At 54.0% G+C, this 27,934-nt stretch overlaps 1 protein-coding gene and 1 pseudogene across 2 annotated transcripts in view; one reads left to right on the top strand and one right to left on the bottom strand.

Annotated features, from left to right (window-relative positions):
- Positions 1 to 9,450, bottom strand: part of LOC114212912 (heterogeneous nuclear ribonucleoprotein D-like pseudogene) — a 51,786-nt pseudogene extending 42,336 nt beyond the window's left edge.
- NEK6 (NIMA related kinase 6) overlaps positions 9,056 to 27,934 on the top strand; it is an 84,143-nt gene continuing 65,264 nt past the window's right edge. Inside the window, exon 1 of one of the 2 annotated variants that reach the window (XM_028107727.2) lies at positions 9,056 to 9,164. The gene's annotated coding sequence lies outside the window, so the exon portion shown is untranslated. Of the gene's footprint in view, positions 9,165 to 11,986; positions 12,021 to 27,934 lie in introns of those variants that run through there. The other variant, XM_028107725.2, reaches the window with a different exon arrangement.

Consider the following 27,934-nt stretch of genomic DNA (forward strand, 5'->3'; position numbering starts at 1 on the left):
CAACACTGTATGGAACAAATAAGAAGACTCTGGGGTACAGGAGATAAGACAATAGAAGTTCTCCCCTCCCCGACTTCCAAGGGTGTCTTGTGCTTGCAAGCCTGCTGGGCCGGCCACAGGGCCTTGGCTGAAGCTGGAGGTCAGCAGGGAGTGAGGAGGAAAGCCATATTACTTACTGGCCTCCCAGGGCCCTCTTGAGCATGCAAGGGGGTGCTGTTAGTAATATGCAACCGCAACCGTAAGCCAAGGTTCCCCCCCCCCACCACCACCGCAAAAAGCAGAATCCATGACCCCCTGGTGACTAGAGGCCATGCAGAAAGCAAGGACAGAGGTGAAGAGAGAGACCTCCACGGAGCTCTGAGAAGCAAACCCTAGAGAGGGAGCCTTCTATCTCCTCTGGCGCTGGCTTTAGGAAGTTTTCCTGCAGGACAGGCTGATGAGGTTTGTCTCCATCTCGGGTGTTCCAGAAGGGCTTTGGTCAAGAGCTGCTTTGCCTTGCAGCAGTTTGGGAATTGGATTTGGGTCAGATAATCTTTTTTTAATCCCATGCATTTGCTTGCTGGTTGCTTGCTTTATTTTTTTTCTTGGATGTGACTCCCTGCTGAGATGGGTCCTGGGCTGGGTTCTGCGGGTAAAGGGGCTTTCCTCCACCTGGAAAGCAATAGTTGCTCAGTAAATATTCATTCCCTGCTGTGGTCACCAACAACACCTCTGACCGGGACTCTGTTCATGGCTGTCTGGAGCCCCCAGACTAACCAATTCCTTCACTCCCTGAAAGTGGTCTGAGCCCTCCCGGCGTTCCCCCATCCCCACAGCAGAATTCTTAACCCAGAGCACAGGAACTCCTCCGAGAGCCGGCAGGATTGGCTTCCTGTCAGCTTCCTTTCTCCTCCTCCCCAGTGGGGGCTGGGCTGGGGCGCAGCTGGCCCGGTGGGGGGGCTCTCCCCAGACTGCTTCTCAGCACAGCCCCTCAACCGTCACACCCGGGTCTGCATTCCTCCATCCTTAATGCCTCCTCTGGGAACACAGGCTTTCAGAAACCTGAGAAGACCAGCCAGCCGGTGCAGGCCAGAGGGAGGTGGGCCCAGACTGGCGGGGGTGGGGAGGGGGGAGGGACTTGGCTCGGCCTTCGCTGGAAACAGAAACCTCAGGCCTTCCCCTCCACTTTCAGCTGCTCTGGGCTTCCAGGCCAGAGAGCAAAGAGCTCTGCTGTTGCTAAAATCCACTTGGGGAAAAGGGGGCTGGAGAAAAGGAGTCATGGTAGTTTGTGAAGATAGAGGACTTTTGCCACTTCTACCTGCTGCAAAGGTTTCCACACTGGGGACCCTTCGTTGCCCCTTTAGGCTTCCAGAACAACAGGGCAGACTTCTAGCAGGACCAAAAACAACCAGAGAGGTGAAGCTATGAGCCCAGGATCACACAGCCAGGAAGTGGAGGGGTTGGGGTTCAAATCCAAGTTGGTTCCACAACACCACATTGACTCCAAGTACACATGTCCCAGGGACAATTGGCAGTATGGCCTTCCTGCCACCTCTGTCCCTGGTTAACACGGGCCATTCTTTCCTTCGGGGATGCATTCATTCAGTCCCTGTGAGCTCCCACCCCCACCTCCACTAAGAACCCACTTGGAATCTTAAAACTGTGATTCATTTAGGCCTGAAACGATCATTAGGTATTGATTTGTGCAATTCCTTCTCCTTATGGATGGCATAATGGAGACTCAGAAAAGGGCCATGACTTGCTCATGTCAGACCCAGACCTCCTTGGACACAGCCTGTTTCAGTGGAAAGAGTGTAGAAAGAAAAGGAAAGGAAAGGAAAGGAAAGAAAAAAGGAGGAAGGAAAAGAAAGAAAGAGAGAGGAAGGAAGGAAGGAAGGAAGGAAGGAAGGAAGGAAGGAAGGAAGGAAGGAAGGAGGGAGGGAAGGAAGGAAGGAAGGAAGGAAGGAAGGAAGGAAGGAAGGAAGGAAGGAAGGAGGGAGGAAGAGAGGGAGGGAGGAAGAGAGGGAGGGTCTGACCAGGGTTGAATCCTGATTCTGCCATCTACTTTCTGGGTGACCTTGGCCAGTAGATGTTACTTTTTGGGGGGACCTCACTCTTCTTGCCTATTAAACAGGGATCCTGACACCTTCATTGAGGGGTTGCTGGAAAGACGAAAGCAAGTCCTAGGTATGGGTGCAATGGCATAGTTCCTAGCACACGGTAGGTGCTCAGTACAGACTGGCTGCCTTCCTTCTTCCCTAGCACAGGAAAATTGAATCTTAAAGCACTGAGACCAGGACCCCCCTTCAGAGAACCTGGGGAGGGGGATAGATTGGGCCAGTGATGTGCTAGCCAGGTTTGCACTGGCTGGCGGGTGCTGATCCTTAAGAGCTGGTGGTTAAATATTTGGGAATTGCGAAGGCTTTTGTTGGTAGCTTTATATCAGCCATGGTGGGAGTACGTTACACCATGGAAATTGGCAAACACCACAAATCAGGGATTTTTTTTTTTTTTAATAAAAGCATATAGTATGGGATTTGCCAGAAGTGGGAAGTGACTCATGATAGCATTATGCTTATTGTACAGATGAGAGTCTGGGGCTAGCTGTGCCAGCTCAATACATCTGCATATCTATTATAAATTGCAGCTTCACTATTTTGCCCCTGGCTGCATGACCTTGGGCAAGTCACTTCACCTCTCTGAGCCTTTTTTGGTCAGGCATAGAAACTGAGGTCAACAGTTTGCTGCATGGGTATCTGTAAAAGGGTGTAACACCAGCACCCACTTCACGGGCTTGTTGGGATCCTGAAATGAAATGGCACATGTAAAATGTAAAGCTCTAGGTTTTGAGTCTGATCAACAATTGATATTAATATTATTTTCAGCCAGGTGATGACTTGGTCTCCTCACCTAATCATGAACTGGTGAAAAGATATCATCACCTCCAATTGCTCTGAGGAAACGGAGACCCTGGTTCATGGCCATATGGCTAGTAGGTGGGAAGCAAGGCTTTGAACCTTGATCTGATTGGCTCCAAGGCTGGGTTTCTGCCAAGCCCCTGGGCCTCAGCCCAGCTCTGGGGGGCTAGTGCGGGGGACAGGTGGTGCTATTTGGCCCCTGGCTTTGGGCAGAAGGCATGGGGTCAACACGGTTGCCTACCCCAAGGGTCTGCCAGAGCAACTCGACTCAGAGCACAAAGCCTGCGGTTTTGAGCCAAGCAGTGCCCACACATGCCTCTTTCTTCAGGGGTTTTGGAATCCCCAGACTCACTGCCTCTCCTCTGGTGTGGGTCTGCTACCCGTGCATCCTGCCTCGGGGAATCACCCCAAAACAGCAATGGCTACCCCAGAACCAGGTCCCTCTGAATATTATAGAATGAGGGAAAATGGATTTTCTTTCCCAACCAAAAGGTTGATCCCTTGCTGCTCCCATTCCTGGTACGGAGGGCTGGTTTGAGGAGGTGGGTAGGGAGTAGCAGTGCCCAGACTCTGACAAGCATCTTCTCGAATAAACGTTATCAACCCTTTTCTGATTCCCTGCCCCTGCCTTCTTCCTCCTTGCTCCCATTCTCGTTTGCCAGTCTCCGGGCTCCATCTGGTCCCTCCTCCTCTCCTCGCCCCCAGGACAAGCCTGGCATGTCTTGATGCCTAGAAAAATTACACCTGTTCCCAGAAAACTGGGGGCAGGGCTGAGAAATGCAACAACCAAATACCCATCTCCTCCTTTGGAGCACTCCTTTCACATCTTGATGGATGCATGGTGTCATCGGCCCTAAATCCAGAGGGCCCTTTACCTCCATCTGCTCTGAGAGCAGCCAGCACTACCAGACAAGCAGGGGAGGCCTCGGGCCCAGAGGAGGCTCACCTTAGCCACATGCTCTAGGAGTTTCAGAAGGGCAATCGGGGCCTCTCCCGTGGCCCCCAAAGCCAAGTGGATGCCTGGATGCCTGGGGGAGAAAGATGGCCAGCCTGGGACCCAGCTGACTGAGTTCCGAGCAGAGAGAGCTGGAACGCAGATTGTGGAACCACCAGATGCTTCCTTAAATTTTGTTTTAGACAAACTGGTTAACCTCTGCGTGCATCCATTTTCTTATCTGTAAACGTGCTCATCGGGGACATTGATGCCTACATCACACAGTGCCTGACTCAGTCCCCGGCAGAGGTGATGATTGATTTCTTCACCTGGCCCGTAACTGTTCCATTTGACATGAATAACGGGGTGGCCTTATCATCGATTGTCTGATCTAAGTCACTTTAGAGAATCAAAGGGGGCACTGTTATTAATGATGCTGGGATGCTTGGTGCTCATCACGAGTCAGTGGCACTTGAATTTGTTCGTGGAAACAGCAGCAGGTACTGGAGGGTGCTGGAGGGAACTGCAGGGAGATGCAGGGGTGTGGCCACATCACCGGGTGCATCTCTGCTTCTGGCTGGGCTGACTTTGAACCAATTCCATCTGTCATTGAGAGTAGGACTGAAAATCCCCAGTGGCCTTCCATGCCTTCATTTAAGATGGTTCGCTTATGCTGTGTCCACATTCCGGGGCCTCTTCTGGGTGAAGGGTCTACCATGACAAGCCTGCAGCACACCCAGAGTTGGTGACTGTCACTGCCAAAGATGGAAGGAGATAACTGTAACAGCCCCTATCACAGGATCAGCAAAGCATAAAAAGCTTACAAGATGCTTCCCTCTGGGCAGGAAGAGCCATGATACCCTGCACCTAATGTACGGTTCCTTACAGTGGCATCTTAGCCTCCCCAGACCTTCTGGCCAGGGAGCGTGGCGTTTCACTCCTCACTAAGCCTTTTCAGGAACACAATCTCCTGCGACCATCACAATCCTGCAGAGAGGCCGACTGCCCCCATTTTACAGATGAGCACACTGAGGCCCAGAAGGAAGAAGTAGATTGCCTGAACTTGCACGGCTGAGTTTTCAAGTCTCAAAAGAACCCAGGGCTGGCTTCCTTCCTACAGATACCTGGAGCTGGGGAAAAAATGAGCCCCAAAGCCACACCTCACAAATGAATTTGGGGGCCACTAGAGAAATTGCTCTTCTTTGTACCGCCAGTATTTTCTGTTTTGCTTATCTCTCAACCAGACTGTAAGTCCCCAAGAGCCAGAGCCATGGCTGAAACTTTTATCTCCCACAGTGTTTAGACTGGCACACAGAGCAAGTGCCAACATAATGGGGATTAAGTGCAAATATTTTAGAATACTATACAATCATAAAAAAGCAAGTAGCTCTTAACGAAGTGATAGGAAGCAGTCTCCAAGGAGTGAAGAAAATACAAGGTATAGAGCAGTGTGGACCAATTACCATCATTTGTACAAAAAATGAGAAAACACACACACACGTACATATATACGCACCCACACAAAACACACTGTCTGGGAACAGAGTGTGTTTGGCAATGCTCGTTCCAGGGGAACAAAGAGAAAAGAAGGGGAAAGGAAGGAGGTAGCTGGAGCGATAAGGAAGAAAGGAAACTTTTCCCCACGTATCCTTCTGGCACCTTTTGAATTTTGAGCTGTGTGTATCAGCTCTTCAAAAAATAAATTCAATTAATGTTTTAAAACTTAAAATAGCTCAAAATGAGGTATGCTGTTTAAAAAAGTGAACCGTATGATGGCATGGAGGGGAGGGAGGCTCCCTGAGTTCCTGGTCCTCGCCAAAATGGTTAGTTGCTTTCCCAGCATTCATTGGGCAATGGGAAACCCTAGAAGGTCAAAGTTGACAGGACTTTTGGAGATCCACCCCTCACTTTGCCAGCTGGGAAACTGGCCCAGAGTCACATAGGGAGAACACGGCAGAGCTGGGGCGGGAGAGAGGGAGTCCTGACACACAGCCCTGACTCCTTCCCCAGCCAGCTGGGTTTGCTGCTCTTGGAAGGCTCCATAAACTCTTGCTTGGATACACAGCCATCAGGATGTGGAGAAGGCCTCTCAGACAAGAGGCCCCCATTTTGTATTGAATATAATGTAAAAACTGAAACGCCCAATACAGTGACCTTTGCACACATCCAGGGTGACCCTAAAGTTGATCACTTGAACCAAGATACTTTTGGACTGAAAAGGGATGCTGTTAATAACAATCTTGCCCCGACAATAAGCAGAAATGAGACTTCCTGGGAAAACAGAGAGTGCCCCCCCCCCCACAAAAGTCCCCATCATCGGGAAGCTGGCAAGAAGACTTTTTGTCCAAAGGGCCTGGTCTGATTCTAGTCTTTCATGCCTCCTCTCGTCCCCCACTGCTCCCTCCCCAAATACTGAAGACAATGGCAAACCCGGGCTCAAATCCTAGCTGTGTTCAAACCATTTTACTACTCTGAGCCTCAGCTTCTTCATCTGTAAAACAGAAAGCATGACCGCCATTTCAAGGGATGCTGGGAGAATGAAATGCCTCATGCAGAGCTGGGTGCAGAGAAGGTGCCGGCAATCATAGCTTCTCTTATCCCAATGCAGAGAAATAATGAAACAACACAGGCTTAATCCTGAAACTCTTGGGGGTGAACAGAGAGAGCCTTTCTCCCAGACTAGATTCACAAATGCCACTGTGGGAGGAAGTGTCAGGCAGCGAGCTCAAGGAGATGTTGATTATAATTCTGGGAGTCATTTTGCGAAGCACCTCTTCACGGTGACTCATTTGGGGACTTGCTGAAAAATCCTTTGAGTTAAAAACAAAAGTTGAATGGGGCTCAGGTTGCACCCTTTCCCCTCTACCCCGTACCCTGGCCAGGGTAGTGGGGGTAGTGCAGGGAATTCAGAGGGTCTCGGCTGAATTAGACCTGATTTTTTCCCCGCAGCGTACCACCTGGGGCTGGGACCCAGGCCAGAGGGAAGAAAGTGGGCGAGGAGGAGAAAGGCCAGGAAAACAGTGAATGCTCCACCCTGCCAGCTCCTGAATTATAGTCCAAGAGGGCAGGAAGGGGGGGGACACGAGCCTTCTTTATCCCCCTAACACTCAGCATTCATGTCTGCTCGCCCGTAGTCAGACCCATCTCTGTTGATTGCAGAGATGTGTACTGTGTGGCCTGGGGCACTTTGCTTGACCTCTCTGAGCCTCAGTTTCCTAACTGGAAAATGAGGATATTAGGAGTAGCTGTTAAAAAGGCGGCTCCATGAGGCTGGGGTAGGGCTTTGCAAACTGCAGTGGTCCCAGCGCTTCTCTTCCTGGTGGTCTGGCACTACTCTCAGTTTCCTTCAAAGGGGAATTTCAGGTTCTTGCTCTGTAGCCTACCAGGACTGTTCTTGGAACCAGGGGCCTGTCCTACATACAGAAGACCTCTCATCACTTCCCCTCTGTTCAAATGTCACCTCATCAGAGAGGCCTTCTTCCAGCACCCTCTATGAAAAATCACCCCTGGGCTCGCCTATCCCTTTCCTGTTTTATTTTCTCCACCAAACTTATTAATCTCAACCATGCCAGATATTTGCAATTGCTTCCCCACACGCCCCACCCCCAGATTGAAGCCCCAAGGGAGTCAGGGCTATATCTGGTTCACAACCATATCCCAGTGCCTAGAATATTGCGTGACCCATATAAAGTGCTCAGAGATGTGTGTCGGGTGATTGAATGGAGAAACTAATGTTTTCTGCATTGATATGGTCAAGATCACTGATCTGCTAGTAACACTGCAACACACTGTCTCAGAACTTCTATTTATTTCTATTACTTTTTGCAATGCTTATTTCTTATAGTTACCTCTTCAATCTATCTGATATTTATTGCGATGCATATCATGTGAAGTGGGATTGTAAGCAGGTCCCCAACTAAACCGCTAACCAATGTGCCGAATGACCCATTCTGTCCCCGTTGGTTTGTGGAAGGGCTGGGACTGGGCTGGGTCCTCTGGGCCAGCTGCTTCCCCACCTGTCCCCTCTTATAGTAGCAGCCCAGAGCTATGCTGTTCATGAGGTAGGACTGCCTAGATTAGGCACACGGGCACTGGAATTAGACAGTCTGTGGTCCAGCTACCTACTCAACTACTTACCAACTGGGTGACTTTGAGCAAGAGAGTGTTTCTCTCAGCTTCTGTGCTAAGCCTCATTTGTCCCATCTGTAAAATGGGCATGAATGTAGCATGATGCCTCCTGCAGAGAATGGCTGGCTGTGCAGTTGTGAGCCTGGCACACGGTGGGTATTCAACTGGTGTCATTACTGTTATCTATCACAGCCAGGCGGAGTGCTGGGCTAACCTCTCTGTGCCCGGCGCAGTGTTGTGACCAAGCTGGACAGCCGGCAGGCGGTCAGTGTCAGTCCCTGGTTCCAGTATTCCTGGGGAAACACAGCACAGTTTTGCCTGTGGAGGAGAAGTAGCCCGTGTGGAAACAGGAACTGTATGAGCCAGGCACGTCCCTTCTTGGGGGAGGGGGGGTGCGGGTTCCCTTAGAAAGTGAGGCAGGGAACTGAGCTGCAGCTTTTAGGGCCCCATGGAGACTCTGTCTCCTTAGAGGGGGCATTAAGCATTCATTAATAGAGCCTTCCAGAAACCTCTGCACATTGACTCTTACAACCTTGGGGTCCACAGGAATAGGGGAGCTCCAGATGAGGAGACACTGGCACTTTGAGGGCAGGGAGCAGCATTCACCCTATGGAGATACCCTTGGAGCCTACTTCTGAATGTGTGCCCGCACACAGTAAGCACTAGTTGACTGGCCAGTATGACCGCGGCCGTGAAGGGAGCAATGTTAGTAGATGGGTCCCCAAGGATGCAGGGGAGGGGCACACAAGTTCGCTGACTTCGGACCCTAATCCTAAGTGTCTAGAACCCGAGAAGGGGTGGAGGGGAGTCAGCTGGGTCTGAATCACTATGAAAGTTTGGGTCTCAGTTTCCCCATCCTTGAAATGGGGGGGTGGGGCTCGGCTGGGCTAAGCACCCGCGGTCCCAGAGGCTCCGGGGCGCGGAGGGGTCCGAGCGCCGTGCGGTAGCCGCGGGGCGCCCCCCGGGCCAGCGTGGCGGCAGCCCGCACGAGCGCAGGGGGCGGCGCGGCCCCGCGGTGGGGAGGGGCGGGAGCGCGCGCGGGCCCGCGCAGGCGGCGGCGGAACCGAGCGGACGGGCGTGCGGCCGCGGCGCCGCCGACTCGTGTGGGACGCGCCGCCGACTCGTGTGGGACCCTCCGCTCCGGCCGGCCGCCCGCCGGGCCGCGCGCCGCTCCTCCCGCCGGCAGCCGAGCCGCCCGCGCGCCGGTGAGTGGCCTGGGGCCGGGGCCCCGGCAGGATCGGGCCCTGGAAGGGGCGGGGGCCGGGCGGCGGGGCCGTCACCCAGAGCCGGGCCGAGGGGGTGCGCGTGCCCGCGCGCGCGGCCGCGAATCGGTGGGGGACAGCGGGCGGGGGTGTACGTGGGAGGCCGGGGCGCGAGTGAACCAGCGAGTCTCAGCGTGTCGGCGGCCGTGCGTCCGAGCGTGCGTGGGCGGCGTGTGTCTGTGTGTCCCCTGGGGTGTGCGCCCGAGTGTGTGCGTGCCGTGGCGGGCATGGTGCGTGTGCACGTCGGAGGGTCTGGGTTGCGTGGTTTGCGGTGAATGAGTGCGGGGGACACGGGCATGGCTCCCTTGTAGCCATTTATTGTTTACTGTTTGCCAGGGAGTGTGCCAAGCACTTCACGTGGGATCCCATTTTTGTGAAGGAGTTGTCTGGGTTCAGGGAGTATGTATGCGCACGTGGGTGAGTGTTCACAAGTGGTTTCCGTGTGCATTTGTGAGCCTTCGAGGACAAAAGTGTACGAATACGAAAGAGTATTTTGTGTCCGGGAGTGTGTGAGCGTGTTTATTATGGAGGCTGAGGGTCCCCCCTTGCACCCATCAGGCATCTTGATGGCCCGGATGCCAGGAAGCCCATGGAGAGAAGCAGGCCGGGGGTGGGCACCCGGTGGGTGCTGGGCCTTGTGTGGTGACTGAGAACAGAGGTCAGACCCGCAGAGCGAGGCTGGGCCTGGCAGAGGGGGAGGCCTCCGAGCCAGGCCTTGGTGGGGCCCAGTGGCAGGACCCTGCGTCCGGCTCCAGGATGCTCAGGCTGGGCTGGGGCTTTGGTGGGCCTGGCAGAGCTACTTGGCCTGGTACTAGAGGACTTGTGTTCAGTTCTTCCTAAATACCCCTCTAGGTCTCTTGGCTTTGTTCTCCCCCCTCTCTGACCCTGGCAGATTATAACTTCCCCCTGAGGCCTTGGTGCGGGGGTGGCTCGGTCCTGACCCTGGGAAGGCCAGGGGCCCCAGGACACTTGTCTGTGTATCTGAGGGTCTCTCTCTCTCTGCCCGCTCTGCTAAGTAGATATTCATCTGATTTATTCATTTGTTAAGCCTGGGCTCCAAGCATGAGCCCCCAAGACAGTAACAAATTGATCACAGCAGGCTTGGGACACTGGTTTCCAAGGTCTGTCCTGCAGCTTTGATGGACGGTTTTTGGGGGGCTTTATAAATGTTGAAAATCTCGGCCGTCAAAAGTCTTAATTGCTTTAAGGCCAACTTTAGAAACACCGAGCTCCCTCGTTTCCTCTGAGTTTTCAAAACTCAGCTTGCCTTTCTGAGGGGAAAATGTCGTGCGCAGGCAAATCTTGGAGGCACATTTAAAAAATCGTGGTGTTAATGGAAGAAGAATTTCATTGAAAAGGATGCAGAGCCGGCTGGAAGCGCCTGTTCCCAATGTAGCAGCTTACCGACTGAACTTTGGACGTCTTCTTTTAGCAAACGAAACCTGGAAGAAACAAAAAAGATCCACACTCTTTTTCTTTTTTGTCCTAAAAAAATGAGAGAGAAAAAAACACCTTCTGGGTTTGCTGGAAATGCTGCCTCTCCTTCTCCCCTCAAGGCCAGGCCCTCCCTCCATCCCCCACCCCCAAATAAAATATGCCTGTGGGGAGCTGTGGATGAGTCACTCCCTGGCAGAGAGCCCCACGGGCAAACATTTGGGAAGGTTCTTGCCTAACTTCCCAGAAGAAAAGGCCCAGGATTTAAAATGGTCCCTGTGGTTTGTCAGCCTCTGCCGTCCCGTCTGCTTCGGAAATGACTAAAAAGTAGTTTCTGTCTTCAGAAAATAAAGTCTCAGAGTGAAGCAGTGGCCCAGGTTGGTCTGGGCTTTGGGCCATTCAGATTGTTCGGGTTGCAAGAATCAAAGCTCCTGGCTTTGCCAGGTGGCATTTCCAGTGGCCCTGAGCAAGGAGGGAGCAGGGAAAGGGGACAGGAAAGCATGTTTAGGGAGCACCTACTGTGCAGAGAGACAGAGAGGTCCAGCCTGTGTCCTGGGACTGCTGAGAGGAGTTTGAGGCAGAATCCTGTCACCTGCTTGACTTCAAGCCTGTCCTCTGCATAGGGGCGTGACACTTGTCTTCTGAAGGTGCACAGACCAGGGGCTCCGTGCCTTCACACACATCTACTCCTTTAATCTTCCCCGTGAGGTAGGGGGTTGTCATCTCCATTTTACAGATGACATAACTGAGGCTCAACGAGATGAAATGCCAGGCATAGCTTTGTGAAAGTAGCACCACAGCCGATGGCCACCACTTATCGAGGACATACTGTGTGCCACGCACGGCACCAGAAGCTTTAAGGGCCTTAATTCACTCAGTGCACTCAGCAACAGGCAGACGGGAACTCTCCTGACGCCCATTTTACAGGTGAGGAAACTGGGGACACGGAGAGATGAAATCATGTGTTGGGGCTCACAGACTGCTGTGCGGTTTACCCTGGGGTTGAACTCAGGCTTGTCTGAGCGGAGCCTGCCGTCTGCCCACTGGAGCTGGAAAGTCATGGTCACTGTATTCCGAGTCCTTGTGCGGCTGGGGTCCTCACCAGGCTCCCGGCTTCCGGGAGAGGCCTTCCTGAAGGCGCTGCCCTCCTTCCTTGTCCACTCCTGTGGAGGACCCACGCCCAGGGCCAGGACTGCCCGACAGAAAGGGTTCGCAGTTCACATTTTTTTCTTTCCTCATGAAGTGCCAAAGATTGGTTTCAGAAAGGAAGTGTCAAAACAATTGTCAAAAAGAGAAGAATATCCCCTTCCTCTTCTCGGGTCAGACCAAGCAAGGGAGTCAGAGGGGGGAGAGTGGAAGACCCTGGTGAGTCATCCAAGATGAAATGCGGGTTGGCATCTCCAGGCTGGTGTGGGGAGGAAGTCCGCTGGGGCATTGCCCTCAGGAAGAGCCCAGTGTGTTCCGACCCCTGGTGATGGCGACTAACCTCCAGGGCCCTGACTCCCCGTTCTGAATATCTGACAACAGGATCATTTCTGCCTGGGCTTCTTGTCCCTTGCCCTTTTAGCCCCGTGCCTGTCTCTCTGACTCGTTCATTTCCATTCTTATCACGGGTTTCTACAATGCGGTTCTTGAAAGGAACATGGTGTGTGAGGAGTGTGTGAGGACCGGGTTTGGGGGTGTGCGGGGCCCCTGCAAGGGTCCTTTGATGTTGGAAGGAAAAGGTATTCCTTCTCCCTTCGGAGTATGCTCTGTGAATTGATGAACATTTGCAAATTGCTTTGAGATGCGTTAATTTAAGGTGTGAAATAATAGATCTTGTGCAAAGGCTCAACCGCATTTCTGGCATTGATGGATTTCTCTCCCGTCTGGCCTGTGATTTGGGGAGGTAAAAAGAGTCCTTGTTTCTCCATGTTTATCTTTATTTATTTATTTATTTATTTATTTATTTTTGCTGATGTCATTCTTCGGAAGCGGTCCTTTCCTCGGCTGTCACTTTGGATGGTTGCCAGAATGCTGGCGACCAGAACGTGCAGCTTTAGGGAGCAGGGGTGCTCCTGGAGTATGTGTGGGGAGGTCATCTGGGGTGCTCTCCCCCTGGGTGTCTGTGAAATTGCTTCACAACGAGTGGGTGCTAGATGACCAGGATTGGCCAAAGATCCTCAGTGGACTTTTTTGGTATTTGGCCATCTTATATCTGACTCTTGCTTGGGTAGTGACAGGATGGCCTTTGGGGAAAATGTTTATTTTTTATCTTTTTAGCCATTTATTTATTTATTTATTTTAAGTGAGCCCATTGCCCACTGTGGGGCTTGAACCCATGACCCCGAGATCAAGAGTCAGATGCTCCACCGACTGAGCCAGCCAGGTGCCCCGAAAATGTTTTATTTTATAAAAAGAAAAAATCAGGTCGGTTAGTGGCTGGCTTCACCCATTCCTGTCTGAGCTGGGTGACATACTCACAGCCCCTTCCTTTGGCCCAAACTGAATTAAAGCAACAGCCTTCTCAGACTCCGCTTCCAGACAGGAGCGGACATTGGGGCAGATCAGTTGGTGGTGTAATTTCCTGTGACGTTCAATTTGGGAACTTGACCGTGGAGTGTGATCTAGCATTTTGACATCTGTCCCTCTGACAGACTTGCTTGTATGGAAGCAGACCCACATACACAGCCTCTGCTGCGTTCTCTCCAATTCTGGATTTTTCCACAGACGACTCCTGCTCGGGTGGTCTGGTGGCAAAGGCCCAGTCTTCTGGCCAGGCCTCTTGGCCTTCCCAGCGGGGTCACCGCACCCCAAACCCAACCGGCCTCCTTGGCTGGGCTCTGGGGGACAGACGAGTGAGGGGCCTGCAGAACCGAAAGGTGATGCAGCCAGGATCTGAAATGCATTCAGTTCCAAGGGCCTTCATCCACATGGAGCCTCTCTTTCTTTCTCTTCAACATCTGCGTGATGGTGACCTCATAGAAAAGAAAAAGGGGCTTTATGTAGGAATTCCATAGAGTGTGAAGGAATTTCTGCGAGGGAAGGGGGAGGGAAGCTGCCATTGAGAGCCTGCCGCCCTGCATTTCCTCGAGTTGTTTAAGCCTCACACTTCAAAATTAGGCTGGGGGAGGGGCAGTGCTTGACCTTGGCGAAGGGAGCTGGCGCCTTAGAGGAGAACTCCCCAAAGTGCCCAAGTTGCAGTTGAGGGAACAGGGTGAGTCCCTTGCTGCAGGTGAGTGGCAGCGTTAGAGTTTGTCCACGACCTGTCTCCCCAGGCCAGCCCTCTCTTGTTCCTTGTCCCCAAAGTCTTTGAAACTGGGAGTTGTCAGGAAGAGATCTGCAAAGGGGCAGCAGTTACCCTGCAAATGACCTTCAGCTCTGTTGAGTCCATGCTGCCCCTGAGAAATCCAGTAGGCTCACCATCCAGAGAAGAGCCACACGCCCATTTTACAGAATGGAAACTGAGGCCCAAGGAGGGGAAGGCGCCAGCCCACATTCACATTAAGAACTTGAGCTTTGGCACCAAATGGAGGGAGGTGGGGCGTCCCAGAGCAAGTCATTCACCTCTCCGAGCCAGTTTCCCCATCTGGAAAACAGACAATATTAGGACCTCAAATGTATGAGGGAAGAACTACAGGAGATAGTGGATATGAAACCCTCCGCACATGGGTCGCACCCTGGAAGTGCTTGATGCTCACTGCCTGAGATTTTATGGGAGGTGAAGAAATTGTGATTCATCTCTTTAAGGACCTTCCCAGGGTCACTGGGCCAGGAAGGTTGTTTCCCTGTCGAGAGCATTTTCAGCGCCCCTGCGTATTGAGGCCCGAATTGGGCCGAAAAGCAGGGTCAGGATCTCTTCCAGGTGCCACTGAAGCGCTGCCCTGTGATCATGACCCTCAAAATAGCCCCGGGGAAGAGACATGGCAGTTTGGTAAAACGAGGCGGAACTTAAGTCAGGGCACTCTGGGCGGCTCAGGAAAACGTTTGGAAGTCAGTATCTTGTGCTCCTCTTGGAGTTAGAGGGTCTCGGGAGGCCCCGAGAGCGGTGTCAGCCACAGTGTGTTATTAAGCAAGGCAGATGTTTTGTTAATTATTTACACAGCGTCGGGCCCCATCAGAGGTCTGTGCTGACAGAAGCGGCTGTCGCAGACCTGGGCCTGGGGGCAGGTAGTTCTCGGTGAAAAGCGAGCAAGCGGAATCCTCCTGGAGGGTCTGAACAGCGAGGCCTGGGGGCGTCCCTGCACGTTTGTGTGGGGTTCTGGCCGGTTGGCTTGTTGTCCCTGAGGGAGAGGCGAGGTCCCACGGAAGCGGCTGCCCTTCCAGGGGCCACTTCTGTGGGCATTTGGCCAGGTCTTCCCACCTGAGACCCCACCATGGTGTGTGTGGTGAGTGGGGAGCATCAGCGGGCGCTGGAGGCAACTTTGAACCCAGCACCTCTACTCCCTCACCTGGAAAATGGGCCAGTAGCCCCAGGCTCGAGGCCCTTGATTCTTGGACACTATTTGGGGGCTGGGGTGATTTGCCTTAGAAACCCAACTTTAGGCCTAGAATTGTCAAAAGGAAGGGGCCTGGGATGAAAGCATTCCCTGGAAGGTCACCGAGGGTGAAGGATGCTGGCTGGGGCAGGGCAGACCTAACCCTGTCTTCCCACAGCACTAACCCCGTTATGTGTTTTCTAGAAGGAGGGTTTGCATGGGAGTCATTTTAAGAAAAGTTTCTTATATGAAATATCCATAATCTGTAAGTCTGTGGAGACAGAAAGCAGGTTGGTGTTTACCAGGGGCTGAGGGAGGAGGCATGAGGAGCAACCGCTCAATGGGTGTGGGGTTTCCTTTGGAGTGATGAAACTGTTTCGGGACCAGAGAGGTGGTGAATGTGCTAAACGACACCGCATTGTTCACTTTAAAATGGTTAATTTTATGTCATGTGGAAAAATTTTTTTCAAGGTTCTGATGCTTAAAAATACAAGGCACGAAGTCCTCTCATTTTACAGATGGGGAGACTGAGGCCCAGGGAGGTAGTGACCAGCTTCCAAGGTTGTGGCTGATCAGAACACTTCCCCACCTGTCAGGCCAAGGCTCTGGTCATGGTGCGTGGGCCTGGACTGTGTGCAAAGAGTCGGATGCCGAAACACAGACCCATTCATAGTTGTGTGGGTGGAGGGGACTTTGGTTAACCAGATCCACCCGCACTGGCTGGTATGTGGCCGTCCGTTCACTCATTCGTTGGAGAAATATCTCCCAGCGTTGTGGGTCAGGTGTTATTCTGGGAGCTGGCCCGGAGACCCTCTGACGGCCCCACTCCACACCTCTAACCACCTGGTGAGGCCAGGAGTTGTGTCGTAAACCCCTGCGGGTGCTTGCAGTTGGCAGCTCCTGGGACTTGCTCCCTGGGGTAGCAGCAGGGCTTTCCAGGAGGGAGGGGCTTCTGAGCAGGCTGGGTGTTAGGAGGTCTGGAGGTCTGAGAGGGCTGGGGTGAAGGGCCGGTGGACCGCAGGGTGAGTGGGTGGGTGGGGCTGCGGGGTGAGGCGTTGGGGGCGAGGCTGGGGTCCTAGGCTGTGGGCAGCCCCCCAGCAGTGTGAAGCCAGAAATTTCTGCCCCTTCCTCAGCTTTTGACCCCTTCGGTGGATTCTTTGTACCAGGCACCTACTGTGTATTACATTCCGTTCTAACCCTTCACGTGGATTAGCTCCCTTCATCCCCCAGCAATTCTCCGATGCAGGTATCCTTATGCCCATTTTATGGACAAAGAAACAGACACAGAGACTCTAGGATGTATGGTGCTTAATTAATTGCTGCAGCATCGGGGTCTGGTCAGTAGGGTCGGGGGACAGAGGCTGCCATCTGGAAATGCCTGTCGTATGGGCTGTGAGTTGGTGCCCAGGCGCAGGGCCTGGGAGAGGGTCTCCCAGGCAGCTGAAGGAACAGCCCCTACCAAGGAGCAAGTGGTGGGAGAAGAGGCCGCCCAGGCCTGCGGGGATCTGGGGGAGATTTGGTCTTTCTCTCTCTCTCTCTCTCTCTTTTTTTTAAAGATTTTGTTTATTTAATTGACAGAGAGAGACGCAGCGAGAGCAGGAACACAAGCAGGGGGAGTGGGAGAGGGAGAAGCAGGCTTCAACACGAGGAGGGGCAGAGGGAGAGGGGGAAGCAGGCTTCCCGCGGAGCAGGGAGCCCGATGCGGGGCTCGATCCCAGGACCCTGGGATCATGACCTGAGCCGAAGGCAGACGCTTAACGACTGAGCCACCCAGGCGCCCCAGATTTGGTCTTTCTTACAAGAGCAGAGGGGCTCCTGCTACCTCCGCACCCCACTTCTAAAGGATCTTTCTCTTGCTCACTCCACTCCAGCCATGTGGCCTCCTTACTGTTCCTCAAGCATATACTCCCCAGTGTCCCCTCTTCCTGAAATCCTTTCCCCCCTCAGTGTTCCCATGACTTGCCCCCAGCCTTCATTCAGGACACCACAAAAATCACTTCTCCAGAGAGGCCCTGTTAACCCCCCATCCTATTGAAATCAGTCCCTCACTCCATCACTCCCCATTCCCTGACTTGGCCTTACTTTTCTTCAGGACCCTTCCCCATTCCTGATTCCGTATGTTATCTCCCTCCCGGACTAGAACGGAAGCGCTCTGTGAGGATAAGACTTGGTCCGCAGACCACCACCGGGTCCCCGGTGCTCAGCACGGTGCCTGGCACATAGCAGGTGCTTAGTTAATACTTAGTGAATGAACGGAAGGTTTCAAGTGGGCAAGTGGCAGGATCCTTGAGGAATGTCTCTGTGGACTTACTGAATCGGTTAGCAAACGTTGCCTGTCCCAGTGGGCAGTGAAAGGCTGAGTTGTGCCCAACTGACCCGCCTCTATCCAGAGGAGGTTTCCTAGATAAAAGCTCAAATTATTCCAGGGGAGGAGCCTACACTTATAGAAGGGCTTATACCTCCGAGCGTTATCAAGGTCTTTTCGTTTGCTTCTTTCCTGTGGAGGGGGCTCCTGATGCCTGTGTGGCAGTGGCTTTGGGTTGGAATGGGTGGGTGTGTGTCTTTAAGCTACACTTTCTGTCAGGTATACTATTTTTTTTAGAGGGCGAATCTTTTGAGGGTTGCTTAGGGAAAGGGAGGTGTTTAACTCTCCCAAGTGACTCCAGAGACTACCCCACCCAGAAAATGGGGAGTTGTGGGTTGAAAGGGGCAGGGATTCCCTAGCTGGTGTGGCCTTGGCAGGCCACCAGGGTGGGTGCCCAGATGGCAGGACCATTGGGGACCACATGGCAGACAGACGGGGAGCCGGGGGCAGGGAGCCCACCCATACGTTTGGCGGGTCCTGCGGAGTCCAGCCGGATTTAGTTACACCAGGATCTCAAGTGTGAACTTGGTGTGCCTGAGTCAGTGTGTGTGCATTTCCTTTGTTCATCTCCCCCAGGAATTTTAGCGGCCTTTTGTGTTTGTTTTAAATGCCAGCCTCCTCAGCTCACCCAAGAGGAAATGAGGAATGGATTTTTGTCTGTGCAGAGGCTGAGGACAAGGGTGAGAGCTGCCCACTCTTGATGGTGACAGCACAGCATTTGGGAACTATGCGAAGAACATACTTTTACTCCAAGCTAACAACTTTTGTTTGCACATGCTTCTATGACATCCCAGGCCTTCCGATATCACCCATCTATCGGTTAGGCACGTGATGACCACAGTTTCCAAACTCTCAAAAGGGCAGTGGTCTGTAAAAGCATTTTAGTGACATTTGGGGACAGGAGAGGCTGTTTGGAAGATGCTTGTTTGGTTGCTAGTATATAAGATGTTCTGGATGCTCGAATGGCTTATGGGCGGCATCTTTGAAATTGCACAGTGCTGAAAATTCTGGGACATATGGTCACTGTGATGTGCTAATGTTAGCAATCGAGATATTTAATTACCCAGAAAAACCCCTTTGCCTATCCACTACGGGTTACTGGAGAGCCTTTATTTCTCAGGAGGAAGGTCTCACACTGTGTAATCCGGACCAGCAGACAGGGAGTCATTATCCCTCATTAATTTATTAGCTAATTAAGTGATTTATTTGGTCACGCATTTATTCCTTCCATTGCTGTTCACTGGCAACATTTGCTGGGTCCTACTCTGTGCCTGGACTGGTGCTGGACACTGGGGATGGAATGAAACAGAAGAGCAGGTATTACTGAATCCCCACTGGGTGCCAGCCCATCGGGTGCTGCTGTGGGCTACAGGTGAATTCATTTCCCTGTGCACATTTACTGAGCACCTACTATGCGTAGGCCCATGGAGATGCCAAATGAAAATGACACAGTACTTGTGGTTTGAACTCTCCCTGCATTTTGATGGCATCTTTTGGTCCCGGCCCTCTGCGTGCTGTGGCAAACCCAGCCAGCCACCGTTCACAGGCCCTGGAATGAACCAGAAACAATCCAGATGCCCCAGGAACCGACGTGAGAACAAGGCATCCCCTTCACACGTTGCGTCTCAGCTCCGCGTCTTGCCGCCACCCAGCATTTTGAGACAGAATGTGAGATCTCGTGGTTGGCTAAATACATAAATATTTTATGTTTCGATATTCTGAAAGCGAAGCCCAAATGCGCAGAACTGCAGCACATCAGTGCTATAGATCATATGTTATAATAATCTGATGACATGTTGTTTAAATATTTATGGACTGATGCGCCATGACAATGGGGGAAGAGAGTAGTCTTGGAGCAGAGTCGGGGCAGATGCTAGAAAGGAGGGAGCAGACCCACGCGATCCTGGGAAGTGCCACACGACGCTCAGGTTTTGGATTTGAGGTTTTGGGGTTTCGGGACAATAGCAACGGGCCATGCCCTTGACCGATGTCATTTCATCTCATCCTCACATCCATCCTGCGAGGATGTGACTCTTAATGATCCCAAGTGACAGAGGGGACACTGAGGCCCAGGGCAGGTTAGATCTGCCCTAGACCCCACAGCTGGGATGGCCCAGGGTCAAACCCGGGTCGGCTGCCTTCTGAGCTCGTATTCACAGTGTGTTCTGCTCGATCCGTGACCAGTCCTATTGGAAAAGCTGCCGCTGCCACCTGGTACTAACTGGACTTTGTAAATCACAGAAAGAAAGGCGGCATCTGTGAAATGTCGGGCAGGCATAGAAACCACAGGAACAAGTCTCTAACCCAGGACCACGCCACATGCCTGGCACGCGGTGGGGGCTCTGGAAGTGACACTTCCGCCCCTCGGCCATTCTTTTCGCTGCTGGTTTTGTGGTTGTTCGGGGAGCTGTCTGCAGACTGTCCCTGAGTTAGTACCCAGGCCCCCCGCCTTTCCGTGTGCCTTCCCTCCTCCCTGCCGTGCGACACCGCAGAGCTCAGACGTGGTAGCCCCCCAGCCTCCGACAGCCCTGCAAGGAAGCCCTTGTGTCTCCGCCTTACAGATGAGGGACTCCTGCCCACTCCCACTCCCTCCGTGTGGGGAGCCGTTCCTTCCACGCTCTCCCAGAGGCTCTGCTGGGTCAGCCTCCCCCCGTTGGCTGTGCCACCGCCGCCGTCAGTCCTGCCTGTTTCATCACTGCTCAGTGTCCGACCGATCGGCACGTCCCGAGCACGGGGAATGGGGCCTGGTCCACGAGATGACAGTAAGTGAGCAGCGGTAGGAATTCAAAAAAGAAGCTCCGTGGACAGGGGTGAGGGGAGGGCTGAGTTCTGAGAAGCTTTTCGGCCAGTGACTGTCTCAGACCGCATGGTGCCTTCTAGTTCTGCAGAGGCCTAGGGATGTCCCTTGGGGCCTCCAAGCCAGGGGATGGGGGTCAGAAGGTCATATAAACAGAAAGTAGGGCCGGCTATGTGATTTGTGCGTCCCAGCACAAAGTAAAAATGCAGGTCCCCTTGTTTAAAAAGAGGAGAAAAGCTTTTTCCTTTGCCATCTCTTTCTACCTGTCGTGGTGGTTTTTCTTAGCGATTAAATGCCATGCTGCCTTGGGCACAGGGACACTCACGGGGTGAGTGCAGACCCGCGCAGTTATCCCGTGGCGCACCTGCCCCTGTGGCTGCACCCAGGCCCCCGCCAAGGGTGGAGGGTGGCAGAGGTCACTGGGGTAGGGGGTCAGGAGCAGGACCACCTATGAGCTCAGGCTCCAAGCGCCCAGCACATGCATCATTGTCCCACCGGACTTCACTTAGTTGGCACAAATTCAAAGATGAAGTGAAGGCTTTAAGACAGTGGACACAGAGCATGAAGCCCCAAGCACTGGGCTCCCTCCGGAGGGCAGGGCAGGGTGAGACGAAGCCACTGGTCACATGCCCGTGAAGCTGGCCCTGATGGGAGGGCTGTAGCCTCTTCCCACCAGTGCGCACATTGCAGAGAGCTTGGGGCCAGATCTTACTTGGGGGAAGAGCTCTGCTGTGAGGTACTCTCTGCAGACCACCAGCCTGGGCTGTGAATGCAGTGGTTGACCAGCTGGTCTCCCTCCTCACCCCAGGCCTGTCTTGCCAAGGACACACCGTGGATGTGGGTCTCCTTGGAAATGCCCCCTGCCGCCCGATTTCATTCTTCATGTAGTTGCCTGATGTTATTGCATCGACAAACCAATCTCTTCTGACTTCTTGTCCTTGGGTGACTAGGGTCAGAAATCAAATGATGAGGTTGCTGACCCGCTCACTCGGGAAGAACGCTAAGCAGGTGGTGCCCTGGGGATCAGAGAGGGTGGGAAGCTCAGATTTCGCCAGCCTTCCCACGCTGTTCCTAGCTCTGAACTGGGGCCGGGGGCGGGGGGCTGGCAGCCACAGGATGTGGACATCTGTTACTCTCGAAAACATGAATGAGGGAGACTCAGGAAAGTTAACTATTATTTAGCACCTACTGTGTGCCAGCGATGTGGCCAAGTGCTTTATCCGGGTTGCCTTTGTCAATCCCCACAACAACTTTGGACTGGCCCCATTTTTCAGATGAGGATAACTGAGGTTCAGAGATTGAAGCCGCCAGCCCAAAGCTATAAGCCACATGGTTTGGAAACTGAAATTTGAACCCGGGCCTCGCCCAAAGCCAGTGCTGGGACCACCGCCTGGCTGAGTCTTCTGCCTCCACTATCCGTTGCACGTGCATGGGGACGGGACAGGAGCCAGACCTTAGCTGCTGCTGCTTGTCGGCCCCTGCCTCAGAGCAAACACCCTCCTTGGCAGGGAGCAGGTCCCGAGGCTCTAGCTGCAGCTCCCCCCACCCCTCCTCAGACCAGCCAGCCCTGTGGCCGGTCTCAGGCCGAGATATAGAGGGAGGAGGTGGTGGGTTAACCTGGACACCCTGCAGGCCAGCCACGCCCCTTACCTTCTGCTCATCACTCTCCTTGGCTTGTTGCTTCCCACTGGGGGACTCACTTTTCTCCCTTGCAAAGCGAGGGGGAAATCTCAGTTCCTGTCTCTGGGGGAGTTTTCATGACCCAGTGAGGGAAGCACGCGCTTAGCAGCCATTCAGCAATAGGTACCTGTTATTGTACAGACAACGACACTGTGTGGGGTGAGGACTGCAGCTTGGTGGCACCTGTGGCGCTCAGGTGCTCCTCTCCACACTCAGCTCAGAGCTGCCCCCTGGGACTCTTCCCTTGCTTGCTTTGTTTGGTCATTCATTGATCCAGCAGAGCCAGGCACGGTTCTAAGAGGCATAATGAACAGAAGAGGCAAAACGGAGCTGGCCTTCTGGCTGGGGAGAGCTGGCGTAAACAAGACAGGAGTAAAGTATGTCCGGTGTTGCTGGTCTGAGTATTGGAGACAGATGCAGGGGAGTTGGGGTGTGGGGGTCCCTCCTGGGGTGATACTCCCACAGCCTCCTGAGAGTTCACATGATGCCTGTTCTAGATCCCAGCTCCTCGGGTAGGGGGGTGGCTGGGTTGGCACCGTGGGGCTTGCTTTGCCTCAATTGTCTTTGACAAAGTGGTTTTCCCAACTGGATTGTGGGAATCTTCCCTCAGGCTCTCCCAAGACTTTGAACTGCTCCTTCTCAGGGCTGCTGGTTACCAGGGCCAACCTGGGCAGGTCCTGGCCACGTATTCTTGCACTGACTCCTCCTGGTGACCCTGTGAGTCAGGTTCTTTAGTCCCATTTTACAAACAAGGAAAGCGAGGCTGAGTGAAGCTGAGTTGGTAGCCCAAGGGCACACAGTGAGTCTGTGACTGAGTCAGGATTTGAACCCAGGCCTTTGGCTTCCAGAGCACACACCCCCTAAACCATTCTGTCCTAGTGTGGATGGACGTTTTTGTGTTTCCAGCATCAAAAGAAGCCATGTGTCCTGCTCAAAGGAGCAGATGCTCAGCAAGCACCTACTGTGTGTCGGGGCAGTGCTGGGCGCTGCAGGGGGGTGTGGTGGAGAGGAATGCTCAGATTGGTCTGGAGGTCTTTCCTCCAGGGCTGTGAGGGGGTAGGGTTAGCTCCATGGCAGGGAGCAGGGTGCCCAGAGAGTTTCCACAGCTTGCAAGATCACACAGCCCCGGACAGCCTGTCATCAACCACGGCTATCTCAGGCCAGCTTCACCATCCACCCTCATTTTGTCCTTGGACCACCCGAAGCCCAAAGAACAATTCAGTGGCTCGACTTCAGATTGGAGAGGGGGGGGAGCCCTTTGCGTAACTTTGGAAATGGACGCCATATCCACAGTGAAATTGCTTTAGAGATGCCACTGATTCTCAGCGGTGAGGGCCTGTGGGCATGGGACTGGAGAAGGGACTGGCCAAGGGTTCCTCCCCGGACTGACACCAGGGCGTTAGGGTTTCCTGACATGGGGACGGGGGGGAGGCGGCGCACAGACAAGCTGTTTAAAATAAAATGTTTCCAGAATTGTCCCATCCTACCATCAGCAAACAGTCCTTAAGCAGCAAGGAAACTGCGTGTTCCTTGTTCACAAAATGGTGAGCTGGCCATCAGACCTATTTATTTAAACCCAGAGTCGATGAGGCTAAAGACTTCAGCTCTGAGCGGGCACGCTGCCTCGCTGTAGCAGGGGAGCCTAATCTTCAGGGTTTTCTTCCCATTTACGGGTTTTTGTTGTTGTTGTATATTTGTAAAATGAGGCTTCTGCTGGCAAAAGCAGGTTTTAGCGAGTGCGGCAGCTCTTTCAAAACCTAATAAGGCCCCAAAGGAGGGTGTGTTCCGGCAACACTTTTCTTCTCCCTCCGGGGGCGGCCCGATTTGGCTTGCCTCCTGCACTTTGGGCACCGTGGACCATCCGTCTTGCTTCCCATTAACAGAATTACCGCCATCACTTCTGCAGGGACGAGATGGGCCCCTTGGAACTGCCTTGGGGACAGAGGCAGAAGTCGCCACGCAGTTTTGCTTAGAGGGGAAAGGAAGGAAAAAGAGAAAAACCAAACTCTCACAAATGGATGGTTCTTTGGATCTGAAGGGCCTGGGCCCTGGAGGAAAGGGGCCTCGGGGCGGGTCCAGCCCTGCTTCCTGCTCACAGCCCCAGGCGGGACGTGCCTGACACCTTTCACAGGAGAGCGGACCACACAGGCGATGGGGCCTGGGGTCAGCAATCTGGGATTCTACCTGGAGACCCCTGTGTCAGGGAGCAAAGAAGGTGGGGCTGCAGGTTAGAAAGAATGTTTCTGCTTTTGCTTGAACTGCGTCAGGATGTCGGGAGGGATTTCCCGATGGGCAGCTGGGGGGTGGCGTGGGGTGGGCCCAGTCTCTCTGTCCTCATAGGTAAGGGAGGGACCATGAGCTCTCTGCCCTTTGAGTCTCCTTGGTTGGCCCTCGATACCTGGTTTTGGGGGGAGGCCAAGGCCACAGAAGCCATAGGATCGGCCTAACAGCAGGATGGAAAGCGGGAAGAATCCCAAAGCAACACTGACTTCCAGCAGTGCACTGTTGAAGCACCCCCTCACTCCCCAGTGGCCCAGTCCTGGGGTATGTCCCAAGGGGAAAGTCCTGAGTCTAGACCTTCCACCTTGCCAGGGCTAGAGGCTCCCCACCCCATGCCCAGCACCTCCTTCACCAGTGCCAGTGCTCTTAATAGGGTTATTCTTTGTGTAGAATTACCCGCTATCTTTTTAAAAACAGCTCCTCCTCTTATTGCTATGAGTACTTTTTCATCAGAGTGTCCATCAGGGGTTTACACATGCTAGCATCAGCTAGGCTTCACCTTGAAACAGCTCCATTTTATAAGTGAATCCCAGGCTCAGAGAAGTAAAATGACTTATCCAGGGCCATACAGCAACGCTTTGAACCCAGATCCGTCTCCCCTGGAAGCCCCTGCACTGGTACCTGTAAGGTTCCACTGGAGAGAGCCAGGTGGAGAGGGCGTGCCGGTGGAGCACTGGGAGGTGAGAAGCAGGAGTTGCAGGACCCCACAAGAGGCTTTCTGGAGCTGACATGGTTGGTGACAGGTGTCACCTGGGATTGGGGTCAGGCAGGTAAGGTGGCCTTGGACGCTGAGCTCTGGGAGTGATGACTTGATCTGGAAGCTTTGAAGGCTGACACGGGAAGGGCCGTGTTTCTGGTGGCTTGTATGGAAAATGGTTCGGTGAGGGTGGTGGTGAGACTGGGAGGCTGGTGAGGAGGCGCCTGTGTGGACGTGTCATGGTGTGAACTGTCTTGGAGCCTCTCAGCGGCCTGAGGCCACAGTTTCACCAGAAAGGACCTTTGGCTCCACACCCCAGCCCCCAACTCTCCCACCCCCACCCCAGCCCTTCCTGCTGGGCGTCTGGCAGGAGGCCCCTCACCTCTGAACCCCAGCCTCCCTCACAGCTTTCTTGTGAAAGGCAAGGCCCACACGCCTACGACTTGCTGGGGACAACGTGAGAATAAATGATAAAATATGTAAAGCTCGCAGCGCTGCTTCGGGAAGGGGGGAGGGTGCCATGGATGTGTTGTTTTCCCTGAATCCGATTTCTGCTTGTCCTTTCTGCCCTCCCTATCAGAGAAGCTGTTTTGATTGCTGGGGACGAGAGAAGTCGGGGTTAATGGGAGTGCATCAGCCGAGGCCTGGCCTGTTCAAGGGGTCTGTCGCCAAATACCTTCATTTCCCAATTTCCAGGCCATCTCACGAATCTGCAGGAGCCCTGGTTCTGACGCACTTCCCAGGGATTGAATTATGTTGTCACTGTGATTGAGTTCTGATTCTCCCTTGATCGACTGATCGATTGAGCTGGCCAAGTCAGAGGCAAAGCCGTGAAAGTGACCAGCTCTGAGTTCTAATGTATGTCTCTGTGTGTTGGGGGGTGGGCTGGGATCAGAGTTTCCCCTGCCCACCAGGAGTCGGCCCGTCTGGCAGCTGACGTTGGCCATGCCGTGAGGGGGTGGCTCACAGCCTCGGGTTTGGTGTGTGGTGGTGTGGCGCCATGGGTGTGCCCCCCCGGATAAGCTGGCTGTTCCCAGGATCTGTCCAGGCCAAGTTTTCCACGGAGGCAAGATTCTCAGGAGGGTGAGCCTAGGCTAGCCCAGGAACTGCTTTGCACCCTCCCATAGAGCCAGGTGGTTCTAAAGCAGATGGGGTTCTGCCCGGCATTAACAGGCTCAGCCCCCTGCCCACCACAGGGCCTAGCACCTGCTGGGGATGCAGCCCGGATATTTTTGTGTTGAATGGACGGATGAGGGTAAGGAGATAAACGTGTTCCATACTGGCTGGGGGACTTCATGTATCTGGGGTCTCATTTTTACCCTCACCAGAACCCATATTTCGGCTGGGGATGCTGGGATTCAGAGAGGTGAGGACTGTGGCCGAGACATTCAGCAGACAAGGCTTGGGGCTGGTCTGCCCATGTGTGTGACCTTCCACTCCCGTTACAGCTCTGGGCCCTTGGCCTGGTCTTTCCTTCCAGATGCTGAGCTCCCCCAGGGCTGGACGTGGCCTGCCCAGACCAGGTCTGCGCTCCTGCTCCCGCCCCAGGGCCGATCCCTCCTCTAGAGCCCCCCCTCCCCTCAGTGCTGGGCCGAGATGGGGGTGGGGGGTGCTCCCTGTGTGCCGGGCACTTGGCCTACACAACCTTATTGAACAAGCGAGCCTTTAGGTAGGTCTTCTCCCCATGTCCACATCATGAAAGCGAGGCTCAGAGAGATGAGTGAAACTTGGCCAGGGTTTCCCAGCGAATAAGGGAAGGAGCCCAGATTCAGATTCAGGAAGGCCAGTCACCTCCTGGCTGGAGAGCAGGTGGCTGGGACCCGTTATCAGCAGGGGCATAATGTTGGAGCCAGAGCTTTGCCATGCAGAAAAAGCAGGGAGTCTGCCAGAGTTGGGAGGCCCCTTGGTTCCCCAGGAAACGGGCTAGATTGGGCCCCAAACCCACTCAGTCCCCGTGTGGCCACCCCAGCCCGTCCCTTTCTGGCTTCCGTTGCTCCCGGGTGGTGGGAGGACAGGGGAGGACCCGAGTTCCCCAAGTGCCGAGCACGTGCTAAGCAGTTTGCTACACAGTCTGAACTAATTGTCGCAGTGACCATGGGAAGCCGGATCTGCTTATCTGCACAGGCCGCTCAGCTCCATTTCCCTCCTAGCACTTATTGCTGTCCAATGTCTGTATCCACCTCCCCACCACTCGACACCTCTGGGGGGTGGGCAGGACCTCCTCCGCCTTGCGCCTCAGACAGCGCTGGGCTCTGTGGGCCTTTCGAGAAAGGTCTGATGATTGACGACGGGGTGAAGAGGAAACTGAGGCAGCAGGCAGAGCCCCGGGCCCGTCCAGTGCCAGCACGGGGCCTCGCTCACAGACTGGCTCTCAGCCCGGAGCTCCAGGTGCGCCTGTCTGTGTCCCCGAAGGTTCACACTGCCCAAAGAAACTTCTAGTCTGCGCCTGTGGCTTTGGATCAGCTCTGAAAAAGCGTGTCCTGTGACTGCTCAAGGAATCTGGGCCTTTCGCCCAGAAAAGAGTGTGTTTCCTGGCTTCCTGAGAACTGGGGCCCACCCTGCCCCTGGCCTGAGTGTACAGAATGGGAGGGAGGGAGAGATGGACTCCGGCCCGGAAAGCGACAGCATCAGACCTTACCATCCGTCTGAGGTTGGCTGCCGTGTGCCCGAGACTGTCCCAGCGAGGCCGCCCCGGCTCGGCCATTAACCCTAGTGCTCCAGGCAAAAGTTTCTCCGGTGTCTGGGGCTTCCTCTGAGGGGGGATCAGCGCTCCCGAGTTACTGGAAAAGGAGCCTTCCTCACGCTCAGGCAGAGTTTTGTCCCCTGGACGGCTCTCCCAGCACACCTCACTGGTTACCATGTGGCAGACGTGGGGGCGACACGGGGCTGACCTTCATGTGCCCAGGGCCACGGGCTTCCGGTGGGTGCACCTGGCATCTGGCCGTTCCCTCCAAGGCCGGGCACGGGTTTACGAGGTGTCTTTGAAGAGAGCCAGAGTCACCA

The sequence above is a fragment of the Eumetopias jubatus genome, unplaced genomic scaffold (genome assembly GCF_037043125.1).
Source record: "Eumetopias jubatus isolate StellerSeaLion01/CBP00866 unplaced genomic scaffold, mEumJub1_p1.0 scaffold_15, whole genome shotgun sequence".
Taxonomy (NCBI): domain Eukaryota; kingdom Metazoa; phylum Chordata; class Mammalia; order Carnivora; family Otariidae; genus Eumetopias; species Eumetopias jubatus.